The sequence below is a fragment of the Thamnophis sirtalis genome, unplaced genomic scaffold (genome assembly GCF_051295495.1).
Source record: "Thamnophis sirtalis isolate CommonGarterSnake01/CBP01778 unplaced genomic scaffold, rThaSir2_p1.2 scaffold_11, whole genome shotgun sequence".
NCBI classification, from domain to species: domain Eukaryota; kingdom Metazoa; phylum Chordata; class Lepidosauria; order Squamata; family Natricidae; genus Thamnophis; species Thamnophis sirtalis.
In genome coordinates this window covers 43,586,554-43,610,332 of record NW_028261391.1, presented here as the reverse complement: position 1 = coordinate 43,610,332, position 23,779 = coordinate 43,586,554, and the positions used below count along the sequence as shown (strand labels likewise).

The 23,779-nt window shown below is 36.9% G+C and overlaps 1 protein-coding gene across 5 annotated transcripts in view; it reads right to left on the bottom strand.

Moving 5' to 3' along the window:
• ENTPD1 (ectonucleoside triphosphate diphosphohydrolase 1) overlaps positions 1-23,779 on the bottom strand; it is a 56,214-nt gene that overhangs the window by 30,849 nt on the left and 1,586 nt on the right. Inside the window, exons 1-2 of one of the 5 annotated variants that reach the window (XM_014052127.2) lie at positions 10,497-10,563; positions 4,535-4,743 (exon numbers count right to left, since the gene is read on the bottom strand). The exons of 1 other annotated variant lie outside the window; for it this stretch is intronic. The gene's annotated coding sequence lies outside the window, so the exon portion shown is untranslated. Of the gene's footprint in view, positions 1-4,534; positions 4,744-10,084; positions 10,309-10,496; positions 10,577-13,153; positions 13,280-23,779 lie in introns of those variants that run through there. 3 more of the 5 variants (XM_087725698.1, XM_014052129.2, XM_087725697.1) reach the window with 3 other exon arrangements.

Sequence of the window (23,779 nt, the reverse complement as noted above, 5' to 3'; positions counted from 1 at the left end):
GATCTCAGTTCACTCTCTTCCATTCATGCAACCTTCTCCAACTGTCTCTATATAATGTCCTTTAACAATGTGTTGATTCTTATTAATATACAGTATTGGAATTTCAATATAAAATACTATATTTTAATTTAGAAGCTTTTAGTTTATATTAGCTGCTAGAAAATCTGAAAAATGCAAAAGAAGCTTAGACAAGAGGATAGACTCAGTAAATAGATTGGAAAATAATCAAATTAGTTCATGATATTAAACTGGATGAAGTTTAAAAAACAGTTGAAAGAGTTTATTACTGGAAAGACCAGTTTTAAATGAAAGGCTAATGTTGGTAAAGCAAATGTAAACAATCATAGTATTTCATTTTTTAATAATTAAAAAATAATAATTTTACCCAGATCTGTAAAAGATAAATGCTGTAAAATTTTTGTTTTCTGTGATCTAGAGCACAAGCAATAATAACATAACTCCCCCCCCTCTCAATGAGGATTTAATTATGTTGCATCAATTGATCCCCACACTTTGGATCATCTGCACCAACTAGCCACACACTTGTTATACTGATGATATCGCAAGCTTCTACAACATGTTAAGCATTAGAGGTATGTTCAGAATTGAATTTGGAAAAGTAGGCATGATTATTTCACTGTACCTATTGGAAGCTCTTTAGGGTGCCAGTGTTTTTCCTGGACCTTTCATAGTAGCCACATAACCTCAGAAAAATATGTATTTCAATTCAGAGTATAAGGAGGCAACAGGAACAACCCTTTTAAGAAATCACCAAGAGATTTGGCAAGGTAACACCCAGATCCAATGCACTTTTGCCCATTATAGATACAAATACTGAACGCATGTTCAGCTCCATGCACTTGAAAATCCTATTGTCTGAACTGAGAGGTGGCAGCCTGGTTTTTTTTGCTACATTCTGTATTTGTAAATGTATAGCCACCTTCTTTCCCAAAGTTTAAGAAATCCATAATATCTATGCAATCAAGTAAGCTTCTCAGTTTGAGATGCAGTTGCATTTAGATAGCAAAAACTGAAATGGACATCAGCATGTGATTAGAATTTTTTCTAATTATGGTGATCATCTGAATTTACCTAGCAGCCATCATCTGATACTGTACTATTCTCAATTAAACAGAATCACTTCCTTCTAGAACTGTAAACTGCCATTATGCATGGTTTCACTCCATATTAAGACAACCAGAATGGTTGGTATGTGCTGAATGGCACTACCCGTAACATCTTTGGGAAGGTAACCTCCTATTTGAGTGTGTCAAGGCTTCCTGCTACTTTTGGGTCCTCAACTTAACCTTGCCTATTAGTATCTTTCTTCACTCTTCGGATATGAAAACTTGTCAGTGAGACAAATCAGGAATTTCCTAGGTGGCCCCTGCTTAGCAGAATTTGCCTCTCAGTAAATGTCAGAAAAATTAAACTCTTTCTTCATTAATCACTATGATTTTATGCCTCTTTAAAAGATGTGCAGTTTGCTTTTGGAAGGCGTTATCCACACCATCTCTTTAGCTGAGATGCAAAAAAACATATTGCTTCTATTTGCTTTTATACTTATTTTAACACAGTTGATCTTGCCAATTCATTCTTTAGAATTTCTGAATGGAATTGATTTTTAAAAAAATATACATTGCAATTCCTCTTCTCTTTCTATTGCTTTTGTTTCTTTTTAACAAATAGTATCTTTCAACTGTTCTATTCTAAGACATATGAATCATTCTATCAAAAACAGCCAGGAATATTTTTTTTATTAATCCTTATTAAGTGCAACTCATTTTCATCCCATTAGAATACCGCAGAATTTATTTCCAACAAACAAATCTCTCAATGATATCCAAATAGTCAATATCATTTACGTTGTCTATTTCCATTTCCAATATTTTTTATAGACTGGAAGTATAGATGAATTGATCACTTAAGCTTTTATGGTCATGAGTTTCCTTCTTAAATTTGCAAAGTTTGTAGTAATATATTTATAAATGTTCTTTGTGGTATCATTTGGCTCCACTTATATTAGCATAAAATAATAATTGTCAAGGAACTGAATAAATTAAGAAGTTGTTTTGTCACATCCCTAATCCTTGCTCTGGTCAGATAACATCCTTTATAATTTAATTAACATTTATAATTTAATTAATTAATTAAAGGAAAGAATAGCTGTTAATTGACTTCAAGAAGACAAATTATTGTCAATGAAGCCAGCTTGCTAACAACAGCTAATTTCAGATTTATACTCCACATTCCAACAAATGAGAACTATCTGACCTTGCTAGCCTCAGAATCTGATTGAATCCAGTCCCTCCTTCTGCTGGATATAAAAAAAAGCATAAGGAGTCCTCAACTTACAACTACAATTTAGCCTGAAATTTTGGTTGGTATGTTACGTGAACCATGTGGTCATTAAATAAAGCACATGGTGGTAAGTCCAAATCTAGCTTATCCAATAGGCATTTGTTGCTGGAAAATGACAAAAATGTCATAAAATGTGATCAGGTACAGGATGCTGCAACTGGTCCTAAATGTAAGCCAGTTCCCAAGCACTCAAAGTGCAATTACATCACCAGAGAGGTGGTGAGGAAAACATAACTCCGAGGACAAGTCATAAGTAACTTTTTCAAGTCTGTCATAAATTTGAATGGTCATTAAGCAAGGGTTTCTAAGCCAAGGACTACCTGTAAAGCTGCTTAAAAACGAAGTGTTGGGTCACTTTGAAAGGCAACTGTAACATTAATGAGAGTAAATAATGAATCTTGGAAGCTGTTATAACAATTCCCACCCTTATTTATACTCAGTTAATTAAATCAGAATCTCTGAGCAATTTGAAATGATTCTTCCCAGCTCTCTATCCACCTGGGCTAAGTTGCCATTGAGGTAAACTGACAACTGACTCACTATCTTTTGTTTATGTCTGTATTTGCTTTCATTTGTTTCCTAGTTTCCCTGGAAACTTATACAAAACTCCAGTAATCCATATTGAGAGACTGACAAAGAATAAGGTTCTCTGTCTCTATAATAGTTTTAAGAAGCTATGTGTAGTTCCCAAGATGCAGAGAAGTTCAGGGAATTATAGCACAGAAATATATAGTTTTAAGTAATTTCTGTTTTTGTACAAATAGATAAAACATGAGGCTGGGATGTTTTTGTATTTGTTTGCCATACTGACCTAAATCTAATTGTATCTTACTCTCTATACAAGTCAGAGAATTGGATGTAGATGTAGCTTTTATATATTCTTCAGCCCGCACTCATAAGATACAAAGTCTTGTAGAGAATCTTTTGGTGAACTGTAATTACAGTGAGCATAGGCCTTGAAGGACAGAGAGAATATTTGTTACTAAGGCAACAAACAAATAAATACATCTTGACTCCAAGGCAAGAAAGTGGTTTATGAAAATGTCTCAGTCAGATCTTCCCCTTAATTCATATGAAGATAAAAAAGAGAGGAAGGAAAACACATTCAGATTTTGTTACTACAATTGTTTTAAGTAGCCTTAGGCCTGCATGGTGTTGGTTTCTTAGTTTGGTCTACTTTATAGGGCTGATAGTAATATTGGTAATTATTTTCCCAGTCCCATCATGGAAACATCTAATAAAAGTTTGTAGAACACCATGCAGAGGTGGTTTGTTGCCAGTTCGCAGTGGTTCAGGCGAATCGGTAGTGGCAGCGGTGCAAGGCTCCGCATACCCACTCAGACATCATCATGGTTCCGTGCATACCCTTGTGTATGCGTGTGTGCGCACGCGTTCCCTCTACTGAACCGGTAGTGAAGATAATAGGATACCATTACTGACAACATGGCCATATCGTTATCTTGTAGTCTGGACTATTGGACTTTATTTTGGATATTTTTGCTTTGAAGAAGTTGCCTGCTGACACATACAATGTGTGCAGTCCTGTATACACATTTTACGTACAGACTTAGGAAGGGTGTAGTGTAAATTCTGACTTGGTTTTTTTGTTGATTCATTTGTTGGATGATATTCTCAGGTTTTTCTTAACACTAAATTTCAAAAGCACCATACTCTTTCTATTCTGCTTCTTTAAAGTCCAATTTCTGCTTCTTTAAATTATAATGTCACAAGAGTACCATTACTGATGTTTGTAGTTATAGACACGTCATAACATCTGAGTTTCTTTTTCAAAACTTTCACAGCTATTTCTTCTAAGTGGTAATCTGTGGTATATTTCTTCACTGCATGTCCCTTTATATTGATGTTCACAAGATAAGGAAGATTATGTATTTATTTATCCAATTTATATACCCCCCCCCCATTTCATCAAACAAAGTGACTATGGACAGCTAGCTTAAATAGTCCAAAAATACCTAATACCATCAATCGTTAAAATCATTAAAACCATAAAAAGGACTTGAAAAACAAAACAACAAATAAACAACAGATGAAAGGATGTTAATAATACTGGAGCTACCTCACTAGTTCCCCCTCCCTCTGGGATCTAGGCCTACTGGCATAATCAGATCTTAAGGCACCTTCAGATACTCACAAGAGTCGAGGCTGACCTCACCTGAGAGAGAAGATTCCGCAGCACAGGCAACACAGCAGAAAAAGCCTGCTGCTTAGGACCCACCAAATGTAGCTCCCTAGCATTCATAACATGCCATCTTTGCTAGATTTGTGAGATTGGCAGATGAAATCAGAGAGAGGCAGTCTCTCAGATAACCCAGTTCTTGCTATGAAGGCTTTAAAGGTGAACACCAGTACCTTGAATTGGACCTGGGGAAAAATCAGTACAGCTCATGAAGCAGAGATGTAATGTGTATTCACCAAGATCACACATAAATGCTCACACTGCTGCATTTTGCACCAGCTAAAGGTTTTAGATGCTCTTCAAGGGCAGCCCATGTAGAGTACACTGCAATAGTCCAACTAGAAAGTGACCAGGATAAGAGTACTGTGAGTCCCTTCTGTCCACTAACAGGACTAGGAACATTATCAATAATGTACCTTCCTCATATAATAGATGCAGTGAGCATCAATGCATTTTCAGTATGTTCCAGTTTCTAATCAGTCCCAGTTATTTTTAAGAATCTGATGCAGATAATCTGATTGTTGTTTGACTTGGGTAGTATATAATTCTATACAAATACTGTATAAGTGTATAATATTTTTGTAGTCAGGTAAAAATAATTAAGAAAATGCCAAGCATTTTGCCAAGCATTTAGCATTTGGAAAAGTTGTCTTTTCTCCATGAGAAAGTTTTATGCTCTCTAGAAATGCATCAGCCACATACATGCAATGAAGCATAAAATTAAAAAAAAATCAACCAGAAAAACAACACTCTTAAATTAATACCTGAAATAAAAGCTATCCCCCAAATATTCTGGTAAACAGCTTGAAGAAACCCCAGGAAGTTGTCACATGGCATATTATTTATTATAGGATATCTCTAGTTGCAATACAATAGTTTCATGAACTATCTCTAGTTCATGAAACTAAATATGCAGTGCCTCTTTGTTTGTTATCCAAGATCCTTGAAAGATAGGTCAGAAGTACAGATTTAAAACAATACATTGCATCCCACCATTTCCCTTTCATGTAGAGGAGAAAAGAATCCAGACTAAGAGGTTCTTGGCTGCCAGGGAGGAGGGCCACTTAGCTTGCTCCCACTCACCTCAGGTCTACCTGGGTAACTTCTTTTAAGGGCTGTAGAAACTTTAAGGTTTCTATCTGCAAAGAAATCCAAGTTAACTTCCTTCCACAAAGATAATTAAAATAGTGTAGGATAATTAAGGAAATAGTGAATCATGTAATTTGAATAGTAAATAAAATCTGAAAACATTGTTCTAATAGTATCTAGTGCTGAGATAAGATACTTTAACCAAGTAGGGCTGATTGAATAACAGCAGGGTCAATGAGTCAGTCAGGAACTGCCCAAGAACAGTGAGAAACAAGATAAAGGTATTTTGCCAGGTTATATATTGTTCAGCTGAATGACTTTAATATTCTTTCTCTGATCAATGAATAAGAAGGCATGGAATATATCGGCATATAGTTTCAGTAAATGAGAATAGATAGAACAGTTCCTACCAGTAGCCTGGTACATTTACAAAGAAAGGTAGCTGAGCTATAACTAGCCAAGCTAAGAAATCAAACAGCCATCTTGGCTAACTTCAAGTGGATTTTAAGAATAACAAAAGAAAGAGGGGGGGGGAGCCAAGCTTCCTGAGGTACTATTGCACAGAAAGACAAAGAACTGAGTGGGAGGGACTATGAACTGCCTGGAGCAAAGCAAGAAGTTGTACAAAGTACAGACACAGTTTGCTTATAGTGGCATGACCATGCTATGCCTATGTAAGGGCCTGTAATATGGGGACTCCATCGCCCTTATATGTTATCTGACCATGGTTGCCAATATGTAGGCGTGGCGTTCCATCTGTACTGAACTGCTAGTAGGGCTAGGCAAATAAGCTGGAGAGGGTTTTAATCATAGCAATGCTGCAAGCTAAGTCCTATTCTTGAAGCTGTGAAGAAGTGATGATCTCATAAAGGTTTAGGATAGTCCACGGGTGTCAAACTCATGGCATCATGTTGCAGTCACATGACGTTTCATGATGTTTTTTTCCCTTCACGGAGCTGGGGTGGACGTGATCTGCATATGATACATCCAGGCTGCCAGTTGGATACCCCTGGTCCGATAGTCACTCTATGGGTCTTTTCAGATCATTTGATCATACAGAAAACCCCTCCAGTTGGGGAACTGCTGCCAAATAATTCATACAGCTCTTCTATACAATATATATATTACTGTTCAACCCAGGTTTGTGCAGAATTACAGGGTTTAATTTTTTTGTGAAATAAAATTATGGGGAACATTGCAGATCTCATTATCTAACAAAAGGTAATAGAAGACTGATAAATCAAACCAGTTATTCAGCTTTTATGTTTATTCATAAATTATCATGTGTATGGTACATTAGATAAGAAAAGAATCAAATTTTAGATAAACTGAAGATATCATGCTGGTGTGTTTTTAATCTCCAAGCCATCTGTCAGGATTCAAGTCTGAATGTAGGGTTTTAAAAACTGGTCTTTCAACTTCAAGCACTGGCCAGGAAGACAATAATCCCCCTTCTCCTAGTAGTTTAATACATAAAATGGGCAAAAGATGTACTACATGAAAGTCAGCAGATAGCAGCCTTATAATGAATTAGGGCAAACAGCCCTTGTCATGTTTCCTTTCTACTCTATAGTAATGCAATAGTATGCTTTTTATTGAAACAAAACAACCAAGGAGCTGCCATTCCTTTTTCCAATTTCACAACTTGTATCCATTGACCTGTCCTGTTTTGTTCTTAAGGTATCACTACTATTGACCGGTCAGGATGCCAGTCCATTACTGTTACAGACTGCTCCTTTAAGTTGTATGGGCAATTATGATAAGTAAGGTTTCCAATCCAGGTGAAGCAGATCAACTAATTTATGGTATCATCTACCAAGCCTTCACTGGCTTTTCAAAGTCATTTTACATTATTCCATCATCCATATAACTTTTGGAGATAATATACAGCAACACCAGAGAAACAACAATTCTTAAGGTAACTCTGGGATGATTCTACTCAGTAGAAGAAACAGGGGAACTACAAATGCAGCAAAGATGGCTTATCAAATGTTAAAGTGCACTGGATTGTGCACCTTTGGATTGGGCACCTAATGGATTGTTATCTAAGAGCTTTCTATCTGGCATATATGTACATTTGTAAACCACCCAGAATCACTTAAGTAAGATGGACAGTGTAAAAATTAGCTTGATAGATGATAGATAGATAGATAGATAGATAGATAGATAGATAGAGATAGATAGATAGATAGATAGATAGATAGATAGATAGATAGCTGAAATGTGTTTGAATTTTAGTAGCTCAAGTGGGAAAGAGAAAGGAAGAAAAGGAAGGAAGGAAGGTAGAAAGAAAGGTAATTTTCATTCAAAACAGAATCATGTTACCTCTAAAATAATGTAACATGAGACAGCGATGGCTATCAATTCAGAGAGCTTTAAAAGGAAACAGACAAATCCAGGGACAAAAGCTACAATTTAAATCTGCATTAGTCACACCCATTGTACATATAAACAAGTAAATTCTCCTTTGAGACAAAGTTGGTTCCTGGTAATTTCATGGAGACATCTATGTAATTTTCTTGGCAACTGTACAATGTGTTTGATTCTGCCTTTTTCCATGACATTTTTTCAATTTTCTATTGTAATCTACAACCCTGGTATTTCCTAGTGATTTCCCTCCCAAGTACTATTTCTGTTTGGCATATTGAGATCAGTCGAAGTTGGTTAGGCCTTACTACATATAGTATTAACCCCATAATAATGTGGTATTCATATATCACTGCTGAAGAGTACATGAGAGGATTGTGCTCTGCTCATATCTTACATTTGAGCACTATCCTGGATTCATCTACAAAGGTGATTTCACAACCCAATGAATCTAGAGCAGGGGTTTCAAACTTGTGGTGCCACATGACATATTGGGACTTTCCTCCCCTTTACTAAGCCTGGCGTGGCCAGCATCTGGGCTGCAAGTTTGACAGTTCTGATCTAGAAGGTATTCCTTTGTTGACAGATGATTTAAATAAAGAGTTGATTTAACTGATGATGATGATGATGGTGGTGGTGGTGGTGTGTGTGTGTGTATAATGTATAAGATGTCTAATAGACATCTTAAATGTATTAACATTCTCTCCCTTTGAATTCATATTTCCCATTGAAGTAGTCTTACTAAGCAATGTTTCTCAACCTTTAAATTTAAGCTATATAGACTTCAACTCTTAGAATTTTGGAAGTTGAAGTCCACACATCTTAAAGTCCAGAGTATATGCTTCTAAAGGTAGGTGTAATGTGGCAATACACTAGTTTCACAGGAAACTATTTGCCTACAGAAAACCTTGGTTTTTCTTCTTCTTCTTTTGCATTTCCTGCCAAAAGGGGAAATACCACAAAATAAAGCTTTTTTCCTGGCAAGAAATATGTGTATTTTCAACTACAAACAATCCAGTAACATGTCTGAGATAGGTCTTTTTTTAATGTGCACTCCATATATTGTATGCTTATAAAAAAGGGCAAGGCTTCAATCATGTTAATCACCTCTGCTCTTTTGATGCTATTGACATACCCTCCCCACCTCCAGATATGCCTAGATAATCTTGATCCAATCATGACTTGATGAACCATGCAAGATATGGAGAATCTTTGCATCCCAGCCACTTAAAGTCTCTACTTTACCCTACGCTTATCAAAGCAGAATGCCAACATTTAGATTGTTGCATGGGACAAATTCCTGCTTTGCATATATGCCCAACAAATTAATTCATGTTTGAACGGTGGCAATGTTTTACACCAGCATCTCATTTTCTGCAAAGAATATTACTTTTCCCAACCAGAACTTAGGATAGAAATATCCTGGCACTTTTGAATATTTTTCTTATACTATTCTTTTATTTACATTGCACATGGTACTTTCATATCATATATATGATGAAGTTTTCTTATTTATTTAGAATAATACCAGCAGTCTAGGATATCAGGCAGAGCTTGTTTTGATTATCTACCACAGAGGCCAAGACTACACCTGAGACTTCAGCATACAAGCATGTGCCCCAACACCAACTTATGTTTGTTTACAATATAATGGTTTGCTTTTGGGTACAGTGACACAGAGCGGAAAGCTGCAAAGAAACATTCACACTAAATATATAAAAGCATATTCTCAGGCACAATTTCTATCATGTGCCATTATTATTAAAAATAAAACATAATGCAAAAATCAAAGGGAGCTAATATACTGAAAATTGCAGGTTTAAACTTGAGTGAATAAAACACACATTCCAAACAGAACTGTACTGCTCCCTCCTCTTTTCAGCCCATGTTTATATATATGTCCATACAACATGCTCAATCTAAGATAACGTGGCATGACAAACATTTCCTTGCTGTCATCTTATGTGCTCCAAAGATCATTAACAAGGATTTTTAAGCAGAATAGTTATCACAATTTCAATAGCTATCACACATACACATTCAAACACATACAAATACTTTCACTGTTACCTTTTACACATGATCCAAACTTAAAGCAGGTATTTATGTTTGTTCCACTGGCTATAAGAAGTCTCCTTAACAGCAAATCCATCATCTCAGAATCAACACACACAAAAAGTCCTCATTCAACAAGGACTTTCTTTCTAGTTAGTGAGGTTGGAAATTCAGTCGGAAGCCGGTAGAATGAACTCAGTTCTCTCTTAAATGGCAAAACTGAAGGACTATACACATTTCACATGAATATTCATGAGTTCTTCAACTTTTGTCTGTATCGGGGCTGACATTACAGCTGTTTTCAGCGGCCACAAATTTCTCCAAGAGTTTCTCACTCCCTCCCCTCCCCAGTTCTTCCTCTGTGTTGAAAGAAAGCAGGAGGGAGAGTCTGCCTTTGCTGCTTATTCAGAACAATTTTTTTTCTTACCACTTGGCTTTTCCATCCCCTTTGCTCACGCCTGCTATTCTTCCTTCTCCCGCTTCTTTGATCAGCTTCTGCTGCCTCTGAGAGGGGCACATGCAGCAGGGTTATTTAACGGTCCAAGGCCGTGGGAGGGGTTATTTGATGACTCAGGAGAACAGGTCACCACCACCCCAGAAGTCTTTCTTTATCTGCATCTCTTGCAGGGCAATTCTTACAAGTTTCATCTGGGTATTTCATGACCTTATCCAAGTATATGCATTGCTTTCTTAATCTTCTAACTTTCAGAAGTCAGTTATGTATAGCTCATTGTAGGGTCATTTTTCAGAGGGAACTAGTGCCATTGTTATGTACAGAATTACTTACATTCTTTTGAAGTTGCCTGACATACAAGTTATTGGATCAAAATAGAATAACTATTTACAATAGAACATTTCTGTGCCCCTTGTTCTTGCTACCTTTGGTGATTATAAATGCTAGACAAAAGCTATCCTTTCCTGCAGCCCCATGGTTTTGGGATTAGACTTTCCCTCTATAGACATGTAGTTTTGTTTCCATTTTATTAAATTGGTACATTACTATAGCTTGCATACACACTTCATTAAAAATTTATATATATATATATATATATATATATATATATATATATATATATATATATATATATATATATGTGTGTGTGTGTGTGTGTGTGTGTGTGTGTGTGTGTGTGTGTGTGTGTGTGTGTGTATAATATTTTAATGAAGTGTATATGCAAGCTATAGTAATGTACCAATTTAATAAAATTGGATGGATAGATAGATAGATAGATAGATAGATAGATGGATGGATGGATGGATGGATGGATGGATGGATGGATGGATGGATGGACGGACGGACAGACAGACAGATCTTGTCAAATTGATCTCCTTGGTCATCATATGTAAACCTCTGATATACATATTTTTGGATAAACTGAGACTTGACATTAAATTTCTTATTCTCTGTCTTGATTTTATTTCTGTAAATAGAATAATTTATTCGGAGTTCTGAATGGCTGAATATCAAGGACTCAGTATAACTAAATATAGCCTTTACTGTAAATTAAAACACATCATATCTTGTTAAAAACAAGAAAAAAATTAAGGAAACAATTGCTCCATTCCTGGGAGAAAGTGGCAAGAAGGTGACAAGCAACAGAGAGAAAGCAGAACTATTTAACTCATATTTTTTTTTGCATCTGTCTTTACACAAAGGGATAAAAGAGTCCAATCTATATGGAGGGAAGTATGCAGTGGAGTACCCCAAGGCTCTGTTTTAGGCCAGTACTCTTCAACATCTTCGTTGATGTTTTGGATGAGGGAATAAATGGGTAACTCATCAAATGTGCAGATGACGCCAAGCCAGCAGGAATAGCCAAAACTCCAGAAGATAGGCTTAAGATACAGAAGGATCTGGACAAACTTGAACATTGGGCACTATCTAATCAAATGAAATTCAATGGTGAAAAGAGTAAGGTTCTACATTTAGGCAAGAAAAATGAAATGCACAGGCACAGTATAGGTGGTACCTTGCTCAATAATGGTAACTGTGAGAGGGATCTCGGATCTCTCATTTAAATATGAGCCAGGACTGTGCAGCAGCTGCCAAAAAAGCCAAAACAGTTCTAGGCTGCATAAACCGAGGGGTAGAATCGAGATCACGTGAAGTATTAATACCACTTTATAACATCTTGGTAAGGCCACGCTTGGAATACTGCATTCAGTTTTGGTCACCACGATGTAGAAAAGATGTGGAGACTCTAGAAAGAGTGCAGAGAAGAGCAACAAAGAGGATTTGGGGACTGGAGGCTAAAGTGTATGAGGAACAGTCGCAGGGTATGTCTAGTTGAATGAAAAGAAGGACTAGGGGAGACATGATAGCAGAGTTCCAATATCTTAGGGGTTGCCACAAAAAAGAGGGAGTCAAACTATTCTCCAAGGCACCTGAGGGTAGAACAAGAAGCAATGGGTGGAAACTAACCAAGGAGAGAAGTGACTGAAAACTGAGGAGAAATTTCCTGACAGTCAGAAAAACTAATTGGCAGTGGCGGTGGTTCCCGACCAACGATCCAGTCATGCTGAGCAGTGCCCGGATTGCCCCGGCGCCAGTAGACCGGACCCTCTGTACTTCACGGACCTCCACGGGCCCCCACGGTGGTCCCAAGGCGATGGCAGAGGTTCCCGACCAAGGACGCGGCCTCTGCACCGGGATCCCATCCCACCGAGTGGCGCCCGGATTGCCCCAGCGACAATATACTGGGACCTCTGCCCTTCATGGACCTCCCCGGGCCCTGGCTCCAGGCACAAGCCAATGGCAGAGGTTCCCAACCGAGGACCGAGGTCTCCGCGCCTGAATCGGGATCCCATTCCACACGACTCCATGCGTGTGAGCTGCCCGGTTTGGCAGACTCGAGTAGACCAGACCATGTACCGTTTGCAGATGTCCCCAGGCCCCAACATGGGGACCGAAGCGCCAATGCCGGTTCCCGACCAAGGACCGCGGCCTCCCCGTCGGGATCCCGTTCCGCATTTTGTATCTGTCTTTACACAAAGGTACAAAACAGTCCAACTATCAAAAATAGCACCACAAAAATCAGATTAGGAAGACAAGTTGAAATAAGGAAGTAAATGGTAAGTGAGCACCTGTCTACCCTAGATGAGTTCAAATCACCAGGACCGGATGGATTACATCCAGGGTTCTGAAGGAACTTGCAGACGAGATCTCAGAACGACTGAACTATATCTTTCGGAGATCCTGGAGCACCGGGCAACTGCCAGAGGACTGGAAAAGAGCTGATGTGGTTCCCATCTTCAAAAAAGGAAAAAGAAATAGATCCAGGAAACTACAGACTTATCAGCCAGACCTCAATACCGGGGAAGATTCTAGAAAAGATAATCAAGCAACGAATTAGCGAACATCTAGAACTAAATAAAGTAATAGTCAAAAGCCAACATGGGTTTGTCAAAAACAGATCATGCCAGACTAATTTTATTGCATTCTTTAACAAAGTGACAAAATTAGTGGACCAGACGAATGCCATCGATATAGTTTACTTGGATTTCAGTAACGCATTTGATAAGGTAGACCATAACCTACTACAAGATAAAGTAGAAGAATGTGGGTTGGACAGCATCTCAACCAGATGGATTCGTAAGTGGCTGACCAACCGCACTCAATGTGTAGTCCTCAATGGAACTGCATCTACATGGAGGGAAGTATGCAGTGGAGTACCCCAAGGCTCTGTTTTAGGCCCAGTACTCTTCAACATCTTCATCAATGATTTGGATGAGGGAATAAATAGGGAACTCCTCAAATTTACAGACGGCACCAAGCTGGCAGGAAGAGCCAATACTCCAGAAGACAGGCTTAAGATACAGAAGGATCTTGACAAACTTGAACATTGGGCACTATATGATCTCTTCTACTTGTATTATGAATTATCCATATACTACTTATCAATGGCTGCATAATTTTGTTTATTTTATTTTTTATAACCACAGCTATTCATTTATAACAATTATTACCACAGTTGCACCTGTATTTCTGCTGCAACTTAAATACAATGGCAACTTTTTAGATCGTAAATGGAGAATTTAAAATATATAAAAAGCCACCATAAAATAGGAAGAGGATGTTCATAACCTATCAAATAAATAGCTATATGAAGAAATGGATCTATTGGGAATTGAAAGGAAGAAACTAAGCTGTAAAGGGGAAAACCCTGAGATATCTAGAAGAAAGGCTTACAGTTTGCAAACTGAAGACGTTTGCTCTAATGTACAATTTCAACATAAGTTGTAGAAGATCAACAGACTACAGAAATACTCTAGACCTCTGGCTCCTGATGAATTACATTATTTTCGGAAATTAGAATTATTCTGGTGTACAAGTGATTATCTGAATGTATAAAAGAAGACATAATTTAATAATTGATAATATGTTTAATAAATAAAATTGATTTTTTTAAAACTTAGCTGTTGATCTCATGCTTGTTCATTATTATAATACTATCTAATGGGGGTAGTGCCTGTAGTGCGCACATGCACACTGGGGTGGGTTGCGCATTGCATTATGGGCACGGCATGCCTTCACATGATCCTCCTGCACTCCCCCCATTATGACACGCGAGCCAAAAAAGGTTCGCCATCGCTGGTATAGGTGGTACCTTGCTCAATAGTAGTAACTGTGAGAGGGATCTTGCAGTCCTAGTGGACAACCATTTAAATATGAGCCAACAATGTGCAACAGCTGCCAAAAAAGCCAACACAGTTCTAGGCTGCATAAATAGAGGGATAGAATCAAGATCACGTGAAGTGTTAATACCACTTTATAAAGTCTTGGTAAGGCCACACTTGGAATACTGCATTCAGTTTTGGGCACCACAATGTAGAAAAGATGTGGAGACTCTAGAAAGAATGCAGAGAAGAGCAACAAAGATGACGAGGGGACTGGAGACTAAAACATATGAAGAACGATTGCAGGAAATGAAGACCTCCAATCCTTTCCAACTCTGTTATTATATTGTATATCAACATAGAATATTAACTACAAATGAATCCAACTATGTTATGTCTATGTCAAATCCCAGGGTTTAAATCCCAAAATGGCTAATGTTCTGTTGCAATGGACTTTTGCTTTTTCCCCAAATAGGAATTGGGAGGGCACAAGCACCCTCTTTACTTAATGGCCTTGATCACTTCAAGCTTTTTGCTTCCTGCCTTACCAGCTTCAGCCCTCACATCAAGATACTTTCCACTCATGTATTTGTTGCCAACTGAGGAACATGGTTTACAAACAATTATGTTTACAATATTTTCATCTCATACTTTAATATTTGAGTATATATTAAATGATATTTTATAAATAACATACAACTATGAAGTATTTATAGTTGTCAACCATGTGGTGGGTATATTTTGTCCATTTTCTACTAAGATTAATTACACAGGTTGCCCATGCTATTTTATAGAGGGGTGTGTGTGTGTGTGTGTGTGTGTGTGTGTGTGTGCTACCCATTATAATTGTCATGTTCAGACCTTTCATGCACTTGACCTTATTGTACCTCTCCAGCATTTGTTAGGATTGGGGTGGGTTATAAACTTATTTTAAAACTTATATTTATTGTAAAATAAACAAAACATAGCTTGTAAGTGGGATGTCCCATCTAGCATGATTTTTATCTCCAAACAGAAAAGACTAGTATAATTATCTTCCACCCATCAGCACAAAAATCACATTTGCTTTTTAAAATGCACAGTATTTGTTGAAATGACACCTGGCAAGAATATTCCACCACAGTTAAAACATGGCTGACATTTAACCCTGCTAGAAAGATCATCTGGATACATCCCTCCCACTGATACTGATGTATGTTTCTTTCTTAGCTCAAAGTGAACTTACAAATTTCCAGGAATTTGACTATAATTGTTTAAGCCTCCTTCATCATAACAGCTCCCTATAAAAGGGCTGCTGTCAGACTCAACCTTCGCTGGATTGTACATGTTCTGTTACAATAAAGAGCTGTTGTTGCCTTTAGCCTGAGTGTGCCTTTCCATTACCCGATCTAGCAGTTTCCTTTTATGTCAGTTTGTTCTCATTTATGATAATTTGCTACATGTTCCACTTTTATATTTTTAAACATCCTAGAGGTAGTGAGACTTGTCTTTTTCATTATGAACTATTGTGCAACAGACTGAGATATTAGCCTAGCATATTACTGCCATGTATCAATTCTTTTTCAGTGGTGAGGAATCATGAGAAAACTCTATTTTGCAGTTCCTCAAAAGAGCTGTGAGGAGACAAAAATGTGGAAGTGTAATAAAAACACATTTTGAGACTAGCAATTCTATTTAAGGGATAAGCTTCTATAAGTAGAAATATTGTGTCTTAAATAAAATTCATAATTTCAAAAGGTGCTGCCAGATTCTTTCTAAGTTTGCTTACTATAAACTAACATAGTTCTTCCCTTGATATTCAGGAAAAAATACTGAAATTTGAAAAATTAGGATCTGGAATAAGGACGGTGCTAGGAAACAAATGTAAACTCAGTTTTTCAGTTAAAGAAAAACAGTACACACACAGTACAAGAATACTCAATTACAGGTTATTCTAGCTTTATCTCCGATATTCAGAATTAACTTTCTATAAAATGTAATCATAGATTAGATTCAAACTGAAATGATTACAATCCTGTGTTGAATCTCAGCTCTTTACTCTTTGGGCTAAGATTCCAGAAACTTAGCCCAATCATTTTTTTGTTAACTTTCTTAAATAATATTCTCTATCTATTTACAGGATAATGCAAATTTTTCTTTTTAGACACATTTTAGTATTTTGTGCCAACTACAAGTAGAATCAAAGCAAATGAATCCTATCCTGTAACTCGAGATAATATAGAAAAGCAATATGATTTAATTCATGATTTAAGCATTTTCCTTAACAAAAAATCCACTGAATCCTGAATAAACGTGTTTTTTTCTTCAAATATGCAGCATTCTTTGAGAGAGAAGGAACAATAATTTTGTAGATTATGAATGTGTAGTTTTTAGTTTCTTTTTGTTTCTGTTTGACTCTGTAGTGCTATCTCTTTCTATAAACAGTAGCTGCATTAGAGTGGTTTAAATTTGCTGAGGAAGTCACCATATGTTCTTCCTTGAAGCAAAACTTTGGGGAAGTTACCAAACTTAAAGAAAAAGTATACTTTAAATAGAAATACAGAACATATCTTGTGTCCCTAGTACAGATCACAAGAATATCAGAGTTTACATATATATATATTTACTCTAACAGCATTTGAAAATACTCATTATAGGACAGGGGGTAGAACAGCACTGTCTCCTGGTTGGTTATTTATTTATTTAAGTAAAACTTTGTATATTTGAGAAAATATTCATATGGGAGAAACATATAAAGGTAGATAGCTTAAGATGAGGAAGCATCTTTGGGATGTAGTTTATACTCCTTGGAAATCCATAAAACTTCTATCAGAACATTTATTTAGGCCAAGGTGGCGCAGTGGTTAAATGCAGCACTGCAGGCTACTGCTAGATCAGCAGGTCAGCGGTTCAAATCTCACCGGCTCAGGGTTGACTCAGCCTTCCATCCTTCCGAGGTGGGTAAAATGAGGACCCAGATTGTTGGGGGCAATATGCTGACTCTCTGTAAACCGCTTAGAGAGGCCTGAAAGGCCTATGAAGCAGTATATAAGTCTACTGCTATTGCTATTGCTATTTATAGCCATGGCTTTTGCTATCTTCTCGTTCTCTTTTTCCTCCCTCTTTCTCTCACTGCATATGAAGACAAATTATGAGAAACCCAGTCATGTTATTTCAAAGGAAACTAGTCCAGAGAAAATGTTGAACATGGAAATGCCCACTGTTTTTATGAATGTGTTTATGTAACAGAGCATAAAAGAGTTTTATATATTGTAATCATGTAAAATATATCTCAGCTGTATCAATCAGGGACGTGCAGTCAGGGGAGGCAGGGCCTCACCACTGTCATCATGACAAGAAAAAAAATGTAAAAGGAAAAAGGCTGAGGTAGTTGCTGCCAGAGTCACAGTTGGATGACTCTGCTTAGTGTTTAAATGTTTAAAAAATCCTCTAAAAAAAGTGCCCTCTACAGGAAGAGGCGGGAGAACCACATGCCTCATTTAGTCTGTCTTTATGATCACTCGAGCAAAGTTAAGCAAGGGTTAAAAGCCGAAAAATTCCTTATGTAGATGAGGCACGTGGTTCTCTCGCCTCCTCCTGTAGAGGGCACTTTTTTTAGAGGATTTTTTAAACAGTTAAGCAGAGTTATCCATTGGAGACTCTGGCAGCAGCTAACCCAGTTTGACCTCAGTAGCTCTTGCCTTTTTCCTTTTACATTTTTACATTTTCATCATGGCAGACAAGAGCAGAGTTGAAATCCTCTGTGAAACAGCTGGAAAAGGTATGTGGATTGGAGGGAAGGGGAGGGATTCAAAATTAATGTAATTTGTAAGTAATTGTATTATTGTAAGTAATTTGTGTGTTTGTGTTTTACCCCCCTCTGTTGGCGGGCGGGCTGGCACTTTTTTTTTATGTTTTGGCAACCCAAAACTGTTAAAGCGAGGAGGCTGACCATTCAGCAGGCACATTTATAATCATTTTCCGATTCCTGTCTAAGGGGAACCACTTTAAGTGTGGCATGTCTTCATTAATATAATCTGCCCCTTTCTCCTTCTGATGCTCTATGATGCCCGTGGGATGCCTCTATGTAGGACACAGCAGCAGGGCTTCGGTGGGGCTTTTGGAAAGACACGCTGGGGCTTTGGCGGGGCTTTCTGAAAGCCCCGCCAAAGCCCAGGCACTGTGTCCGACATAGGGCGGCTTTTGCCCGCTTGCCTCACCAGCCATAAACTTCACCGCACGTCACTGGTATCAATGGTATCTATATGATTCAAATGTGAATCTAAACTTGTAAATCCATGAAATCCATGAGACCATGAATCAGTTCTCCCCAATTGATATGAATAATTTATATATTTTTACCCTTGTTTAGGATACATAGTTTGGTGGACTATGAGAAAAAAATCCATAAAATTTTAGGAGACAACATTGTTAAATATTATTTCAACATCAGATGATAATTAAAATCTCCCATCCTTGCCATTTAATTATCTAGGGACCAGGCTAAAAATATATAAATAGCCTTTATAATTAAAAGCCTAGTGTAGATAGCATTTGCCAACAAATTAAATAAAATTGATTGTACTAAAACTTTACATATTATTTTATAAAACACTGGATCTTCTTCAGGATGAAAGGACCAAAACTGTGGACTATTAATCTCCTAATAGTCTAAAATTTGAAAATGAAAAATGAACCTTTTAAATAATTCATATAGTGCAGGATTTCAAAAATTCATACTCAAACTATATTAGATTTTAAAGGACACGAACAACTCCTGAAATTGCTCCAGAAATAGATAATTACATAGCTGATAATCTTCTGGTGTTACATAATTTAATCAGTATACTAAGATCCCAGTGAACATTCCAGCTATTGCATTGTGCATAAAACCCAGTTTCCATACCACTTTCAAGTGCAAACCCGTGAAGTATTTTACAGTAATCCAGCTTCATTGCAATTAAAACATGTATCATTAAATCTAAAAATTCTCTAAAAATTGTTGCAACCTGAAGAGAAGAAAACACAAGCCATCCTAACCTAAGAGAGTTAAAAGAATTTCAGCATTTAATGAGGCTTCTTCCTCCACAAAATTCTTTCATAAAATGAGTGATTTCTTGCATAGTTAGGACAATTAAATTTCAAGGCAGAAACTGCGTTACTTGGGATATACACTACCACAGCTGACTTTATCCAAAATATATTCAGTTTCTATTGAAACAAAAATTTGAAATGTTCTCTTCAAATTTTGAAAAAATCTGATCACAATCCATTTTGTGGGGGATTATATCCCAGTCCAAAATAGAGTTATTAAATTTTACATACAATTTATAAAGAATATCTTAAAATATAAATATAAAAGAGAACTGTGATAAGGTCACAATATTATTTATATCTGGATAAAGAATGAAACCCGGAAACAGGAAAGAAGAACTTAGCAAATTGTCCTTCAGTTTCTTTCTCTGGGGTACCATAACTTAAAAGATGTTTCCTGTTCCAGCTAAAGCACAAAAGGCTGACCATGACAAAATTTCATAACCAAAGTTGGCATCACTAAAAACTGTTGCTTCTGCGTCTTCAGTAGAATGTATGTAATTTTGGTGAAACGGAGGGAGAGGGGGGGCCCAAAGGCCATACTTTCTCTTTAAGTATACTAATGCTACATTCTAAAATGTGGCCATGAGAAAGTGGAACCAAGACCTGTACTAAACTCAGTGGCTTTAATTTTATTCACATTGAATTAATAGGAACATTACGCACAAATTTGCTATTTCTATCCCCAGAAAATCTGTCTTTTGGATTTTTAAAACTTGGTATGTATTCTTTAAATCTGTAATAAAATAAATTTTAAAAAAAACCTTTCCAATCATTTATATCATCTCCTTTCAGTCAGAGGATAGCAAATACGTCAACTATCTCCCTTGTGATACTAATTCCTATGTTCAGAATTAGAGGAAATAAAATGTCCATGCTTTATCATTTTGCATTTGCTTGTGAAAATTTTTTGTTGTTTGATAGATACATACGTATATATATAAATATACATGTACACCTTAAACAATACAAGACCTCACCTCGTGGTCACCCCACCCACCTTACATGGGACCTCATGGTGCATTTTCCTGCTCTGTTTTCAACTACTATATTTATCCTTCGTTGGTTCAAGTTCTGCTTTCTGGTTTACCTGCTGTACTTTTCTTTCTTCTAGGTGAGCCCCTGACATTCAACAGGCTATTTTCTGCGGCACCATATTTCCTCCACTTTTTCTGAAAAATACATGCTACATGTTCTATTATGGCAAGACTTCTTTATTAGCATAAAAGATCTAATACTTGCCTTACCTATAGAACATCCTTGGTTTGAATCTCAGGAATAATGCTTGTTAGATTTGTTAGTTTGTTTGGCCATTTATAGTTATTCTTTCCCTTCTTTCTTTTCTGCTGGGCAGTTACTGTTTTTTTTAAAATAAATAAGTACACAGGCATACCATTTCATTAGTTTTCTAGTGCCATATTTTTTTCCTCTCAAGGTTGGGGGCAATGTACACTATATTGCCAAAAGTATTTGATCACCCATCCAAATAATCAGACTCAGTTGTGAGCGAATACTTTTGGCAATATAGTGTATATTGATGGAACTATGTGGAAGAGCCACAATACAAGAATTTGGCTTAACATTGCTAAATTTGCTAAATTTGTACCAAAGGATTTAATTCTATAAAACAGAGAACAGATACTAATAAATAAAAATCAAAGAAGGAGTAACTCCCTATACACAACAAGTTTGGGATCAAAGTATATGTGTGCTTCTCTCTTTCCTTGACTATTGAATTCAAAGATGATAGTTTCTGTTTGATTAGGCATGACTGGCATAGACAAAAATAACTTTCTTCAATCAAGGAGTGGTATGATTTTTTTCATCCAGAAAAATTAATATGCTCAAAATTTGAATTTTTATGGTCATTTTTTATTGCCGAGAATTCCTGAGAAAACATAGCTGCTTTGAACATGACATTTATCATACTCTCCCCCAAGATAGCCTGATTCTGGTTTGTTGTAGCACTATTTTTAAATGTGTAGCAGGAGCTCTTAAAATGGAGAAGTAAACTCATGTGACTCTTGAATGTTATAACTTCATATTTCTCAATTGTTTCAGTAGTTTCTTTAATTCTTTTCAGAGGTTTAAGCAGGAGCAAGTGGGTTGGATGAAAATATTTCTTTATTACATGAATTTCAAGATTGAAAAACATTATTCTTGAATTATTGTATTTTTCTGACATGTCCTCCCTACAATTTCCAAAGGTTATTTCCAGATTTACTTGTTCTTTTTATCTAGAGACTTAGGCATGTAGCAAAAATACCAGAAGAGTTCAGTTTCTAAAAGAAATCTCAACTTATTCATGCACTCCAGCACACCTCCTAATTCAAAATCTAGGCAACTATCAGCAGGTTATATTTGAGTTTCAGAAAAATAAAGGCAATGTTTATTGCATATGATGGCTCCCAAAATCTATTTATTTAAACTTTCTATCAAAACCTGACTAGTGTATAAGATTGGCCCATACAACTTCAGCACTTTTCTCACCTATCCTGGATTTTTTCTCAATAAACTGCCATTGCCTTATCCAGTTCACATGAAAATTATGTTATTTTGGAAACCTTTTGTTATTCAAACTCTTCGTTCTATATTTTCCCATATACTGTATCATCTAAAACGTTAAGCAAACTTGTTTGCTTTTATGTACTGTTTTTTTTACTACAGGAGTCTCATAAGCTCCTTCTTTGATATAGCCTGGCTTTTATTCTTCTAAGTCTAAAAAATGTAACTCCCCAGCCAATTATCTCCCATTTTGTAAATTTATATTTACCTAATATCTACCCCTCCAAACTCAAATATTATTTTTCTTCCTCCCCTGCTTGTAGCCAATTTTATGCATATTCAATCAAAAGTCAATTTACTACTTTGGAAACTTACTTTGGATGCATCAACAGAAATATGTCAAGATTATGGGAATTTATAGTTCCACTCCATTCTGCATTGGTCACTCTGCACCTGGAATACCATGTCTAGTTTTGGTTGCCACAATACAACAAGGGTGTTGAGGAACTGGAAAGAGTGTATAGAAGAACAACAAAGATAGTAATGGGCCGGAAGACTAAATTCTATGTAGAATACCTAAGGAACTGATAAATTTAGCTGAAAGAAAATGTGATAGCAGTCTTCCCATACTTGAAAGGTTATCACAGGGAAGAGAATATAGATTTATTCTTCATAGTCCCTGAAGAAGGAAAAGGAACTAATGGGTAGAATTTTACTCTGAGAGATCCAAACTTTATAAAGAGGAATTTCCTGACTGTGGAAGCTATTAAGTAGTGGGACAGATTGCCTCCAGAAGCTGTGGTTGCTCCAGCATTGGGGGTTTCAAATAAAAGTTGGAATCATTTGTCGTGATTGGAAGATTCTTGCTCTGAGCAGCAGGGTAGATTACAAAACCACAAAAGTCCATTCAACTCTATATTTGTGTGGCCTGTATCTAGAAGATAGAAAATACCTCCATTTGAGACTATTGTTTTTATGTTATTCACAAAATTTTATGAGATGCCTAAGTCCTCCATTTGTAACATTCACTTGTTTTCCTTTCACTTCTTTATTTGCTAGACAAAAATGCTTTGAGATGGATAACCCTTAATGTGCATAATCAAAGGACATCATGGCAGCTCTCCGATTCTTTTACCTTTAACACATTTTTTCCAGAGGTGGGTTGCTCCCAGGTTTTTTGGCTTGGGTTGCAGAACTGGCAACGATCAAGGCTGGCCACGCCCCTGAACTGGTTCCCTGACGGCATGTTGTTTTGTAGTGCGCACTTGTGTGCAGTTCATTATAAATTGTTCTGCGCATGCGCAAAAAAAAATTATATTGAACTGTGCACACGTGCATAGCGCGCATCTGGTGCAAAAGAGAGCAAAGCAAACCGGTAATAAGAGCCGAGGTGGCGCAGTGGTTAAATGCAGCACTGCAGGCTACTGCTAGATCAGCAGTTCAGCGGTTCAAATCTCACCGGCTCAGGGTTGACTCAGCCTTCCATCCTTCCGAGGTGGGTAAAATGAGGACCCA